The sequence below is a fragment of the Sinocyclocheilus rhinocerous genome, unplaced genomic scaffold (assembly GCF_001515625.1).
Source record: "Sinocyclocheilus rhinocerous isolate Xijiao unplaced genomic scaffold, SAMN03320098_v1.1 scaffold2106, whole genome shotgun sequence".
Taxonomy (NCBI): Eukaryota; Metazoa; Chordata; class Actinopteri; order Cypriniformes; family Cyprinidae; genus Sinocyclocheilus; species Sinocyclocheilus rhinocerous.
In genome coordinates, this window is record NW_015657498.1 from 70,382 (window position 1) to 75,631 (window position 5,250).

The 5,250-nt window shown below is 35.5% G+C and overlaps 1 pseudogene; it reads left to right on the forward strand.

The window, feature by feature from the left end:
- The first annotated feature begins 371 nt into the window (after positions 1 to 371).
- Positions 372 to 4,930, forward strand: LOC107721160 (sodium- and chloride-dependent GABA transporter 2-like; annotated as a pseudogene).
- Positions 4,931 to 5,250: the final 320 nt, after the last annotated feature.

A 5,250-nucleotide genomic window follows, 5' to 3' on the forward strand; every position in this document is an offset into this window, starting at 1 on the left:
CAAGCTACATTAAAGTGATTATTACGTTTTGAATATGGATATTTTTCTTACAAAACCGCATCGATTCGCTACAGGAGGCCTTTTTTTACCCCCCGGAGCCGTGTGAGACACTTTTTTTATGTGATCTGCATTTGTATTCCATTAGGTAGATAACATTAATCCTAAAAAAGATACAAATACAAATAAAAAAAAATACAAAATTGTAAACTTTTTCCTAAACAATATTAAAAAGTTGATTTTTATAATTTATTTTAACATTTATTTTTGGGCCTAATGTGCTGTACATTATAAAGTGTACAAAATTAATGTGACATGAGGTCACAATGACCTTAGTGATGTTTATTAAAACATTTAACCTTGTAGCACTGATAATGTGTGTGGAAAAGTCATATCTCCAGTTGAATTGGGGGATTCCACAACTTGAACAGAGTATGTATCGTGCTAACTGACTGTTATACTGGACATCACTGACCTTCTTAAGGTATACAAATGATGTAAAATAAATAAATTCCATCTCTTAAATCCTTAGGGGCTTTTTTCATTCCATATGTCCTGTACCTTCTTACTTGTGGTATCCCGCTTTTTGTGCTTGACGTCTTTGGGTCAGTACACGAATCAGGGAGGCATCACATGTTGGAGAAAGATCTGTCCTCTTTTTGAAGGTGAGTTCCTCACTTCTTGATTAGTATGCATTATGTGATACTTCTTATAATGTAGTGAAATTACCTGTTTGTCATGTTTTTGTATTTTTTAAAAATAAATAAATGTTTGTAGCATATAGTTAAAATGTAGATTTTTAAAAAAAAATAATTGTTGCTTGTAATTACAGACTTGATTCTGCTGTTGTATAAATTGTAATGCATTTGCTAACAATGTTTCTGTGGCCTTTAATTTAATGTGCTAAAAGTTTATATTTGAAATAATGACTTTTTCAACAACTACGTTTAGTTGCAGAAGCTAGTTATCACCCTTAAGATAACTAATTTAGTGACCCACAACACCAAGCTTTTATTACTAATTACTAAAATAAATAATAATGAACTATAATAATAAAATATAGTAAAATATGTTTCATTATATGTTAAACAGTGTCCTCTGTCTCTAACATGTACATTTTCATATTTTATTGCATACTGTGTGTTATACATTATTTAAATTTATTGTCAAGTAAAATAAGGCAACATTTGTTTAAAAATTCAGTACTAACACAACTCTCTTTTTCAGGAATGGGTTATGCCAGTCAAATGATAATTGTCTATGGCTCAGTCACCTACATCATCATCATAGCCTGGGCCTTTCTGTACCTTTTCTCAGCCTTCAGTGTGGAACTGCCCTGGGCCAGCTGCAGCAATCTGTGGAACACAGGTACATTTGGTTAAAGGTCAGATGTATGTATGTATACATGGAAGCCTTGTATCACATTTACTTGTAAGTAAATATGGTATTTTTCTCAGGCTATGTTTTATTTTTTGCCCCCTCTTTTACCAAACATTGATGCTTATGCCAGGATTGGGAGAGGGATATGTATTGAATATTATTTAGGTACTATATATGAACCAGATGTTTTGTGAAATTATTGCATCAGGTTAGGTCTTGGTATATGGGTTCTTAATGTTTATTGCTATATGTTATATACTTTTAACCATATTCGTATATCTCTGATTTTAGATGCTTGTACTGTGCTTAGTGGGAATAATTCTAGTTCAGAGTGGACGACTCCTCTTAATGCCTCTTTCTCTGTGATGGAGTTCTGGCAGTGAGTTAAATGGAAATGCAATGAACATACACTAAGATCAATAATAATAATAATAATTACATAATATAACAATAACAATAACAAAAATAACATAACAGTTAATATTAAAGTTTGACATTGTAGAAATTTTACTGGACCATGGTACAATGTAAATACAATGGTGTATGAATATGGTAATGTTTTGCTTGTGTCTGTCTCACATAGCAGTTCATTTACATAAGTCGGCCAACTCACCGTTTTGTTATATTGCTTAAACACTTTGTGTGTGTTCAGTCACAGAGTTTTGCGACTGTCCAGTGGAATAAAGCATTTGGGCACAGTAAGGTGGGACTTGGCTCTTATTCTCTTACTTGTCTGGTTCCTGGTCTACTTCTGCATCTGGACAGGCGTGAAATCTACTGGGAAGGTTACAGTCTTAACAGACATACATATTAGCTGTCATAAAAAAACTAAGGGCGTAATGACAAAATGTACTGCAAATGGCTTAAATAAGAAAAGAATTTCAAATATTTTTATTACCGGTTTCAGAACTGAAAGCAATTTCCAGCATGCAGTACCCAGACCGTCTATGTTATTGTCAATTAAAGATCTAATTAAAATTATTATTATATTTACAGGCAGTCTAATTCACAGCAACATTCCCTTATGTTATGCTCCTGATACTGCTCCTACGAGGGGTCACTCTACCTGGTGCCATAAACGGCATCCACTATTATATATACCCAGATCTGACACGGCTAGCTGACCCACAGGTAAAGGCATTAGAGAGCCTAGAGTAAGTTACAGAAAATCTGGACTCATGATTTAATCGACCATCTCATCTCAATTTTCAACATCAGCATGAGTATACATATTCTGTATCCTGTTTTTTATGTTACTCTTTCTGAATTGTATTACTGGTAATGGTATGGATGGATGCTGGTACTCAAATCTTTTACTCTTACGCCATATGTCTTGGATACCTCAGCTCTCTTGGAAGCTACAATCAATATAACAATAACTGTTATAGGTGAGTGTGCATTGTATGAAGGATGACAATTTATTTGAACTGATAGATTCACTTAATGTGTATCACTTATTCATGTTTAAATTAGTGCTTTAATTCAGTAAAAGAATCAGAAATTGGTCCTTCTCTCTCTCTCTAATTAATGAATATTACATATTAATAAATTATATATTACACATATTTATATATGTGATTTTTTTTTTGTATTATTACATTTGTTGAGCATTTCAAAAAAATTTTCCTACAGGGACTTTCTTCCTCTGCTTTCTGAACAGCGGAACCAGTTTTTTAGGTGGGTTTGCCATTTTCTCTGTTTTGGGTCACATGGCCCAGGAACAGGGGGTGGACATATCCCTTGTGGCCGAGTCTGGTAAGAGAAAACATGTTTTATTGTTCTACCAAATGAACTATCAAATTTAAATTTAAATGGAATAACATTGTTTGTTTTAATATAACTGTAATTGTCACTGCATATCCCAATGGTTTTTAATAATAAAACTAATTAAAGCAGACTCCATTATTTGTCATCCTACTGGATTGCAGTTCACTATCTATTATTTATTTGATCGCTAAGTAATGATTGGAGTAATGCATGGATACTGTAAGATACTTTAGGTGGTGTTGGTCATTGTACCTCCTCCCTTGGCTGCCGTTAGGTCCAGGACTGGTGTTTATAGTGTGCCCTCAGGCGATGACATTGTTGCCATGGTGTCAGTTCTGGGCTGTGTGTTTCTTTATCATGATCATCCTCTTGGGCTTGGACAGCCAGGTTAGACCTCCTTCTCTTTCTTAGCCTAACTTCTGTTGCTTTGCTCTTCTCCCTCTTCCTGCCTCCCCATCCAATGTCCTTTTTTGTGTCAGTTTGTTGGACTGGAGAGCATAATGACGTCAGTGACAGATATCTTTCCCACGGTGTTGAGACGTGGCTTCAGAAGAGAGATGCTACTTTTAGGGATTTGCCTTGTCTGCTACTTGATGAGCTTCTTCATGATCACAGAGGTGGGCCCAAGACAATTCAGCTAATAAATTAGAAAGTAACTAGTGAATACTTTCTATTTTGTTACTGGAAGGCATTTCTGGTCCTACAGAAGTTCACAATCAACCTCAGAATCAGCTCAGATTTTCAATTCACTTATGTTACACTGATATCAAACATAAGGCTTGTACAATCCATGGCTGTGCATTCTGTTCATTAGAATATCATTGCTTTTATAAGTGTCCTACTTTTTCACAGGGTAGTCTGTACATCATTCAGTTGTTTGATCATTACGTTTGTAGTGGAGCCACTCTCCTGTTCCTGGCTACATGTCAGTCTGTGGCCATTGGATGTGTATATGGTTGGTAGCTTACACTTAAATACTCCTTAAATTGTTCTTACTACTCTTTCATGGGACTTTATGTGCTTATTTTCTCCAAGGTGCTGACCGATTCTATGAGAACATAGAAGACATGATTGGCTACAAACCCTGGCCCATGATGAAGTACTGCTGGCTCTATGTCAACCCCTCTGTCTGCGTAGTAAGTTTGTTTCTGTCACATTTTTAAATCGGAACAGTTTAGTGATACAACATTATTTGATATGCACCAAACTCATATGTAAAAAAACAAACAAACAAAAGAATCAAACTATATATTTTTTGTCAATTATGTCCTGTAGGGCACCTTTATCTTCTCTCTGGTCAAGTACAGTCCCTTAAAGTTTAATAACACATACGTGTATCCATGGTGGGCATACGTTATTGTCCATGTCCTCGCAGTATACTCTCTCTCCCTCATCCCCATTAACATGATCTACAAACTCTATAAGCAGAAAGGGACCTTCTGGGAGGTAGGTGTTGTCAAGAAAAATAAATGCTTTTTTTATTGAAAATGTTCATTTCAGCACTATATAAATGTCTGGAAATATTTCTGAAACCTTTAACAGAACCAGCAGGCAACTGTTTCACAACAGGAATTAATTCAATTCATTTCCTATGGATTCAAATGTAATAAGGTTAAGTGAAAAATGTTTTTGTATGTGTTGCCCTCAGCGTCTCCAGTTGGCTTGCACTCCAGCAGAGGATCTACCTCAGTCTCAGAGACCCTCAGCACACCATTATACTCTGTCATCCTGTACAGACAGAGAAAAGACCCCAGACAGCCAATAATATTCAAATGCCATTACGTCATTTGCCCCGAAATATTAAATAGCAGGTCAGTCAATTAGTCCTAATGGGTAAATTCATTAAAGGGGTCATATGATGCTGCTAAAAAGAACATTATTTTGTGTATTTGGTGTAATGAAATGTGTTTATGCGGTTTAAAGTTAAAAAAACACATTATTTTCCACATACTGTACCTTATTGTTTCTCCTGTATGCCCCGCCTTCTGAAACGCGTCGATTTTTACAAAACTAATCGGTCTGAAAAGCGAGGTGTGCTCTGATTAGCCAGCTATCCAGTGCGTTGTGATTAGCCGAATACCTCAAGCGTGAGACGGAAATGTTACG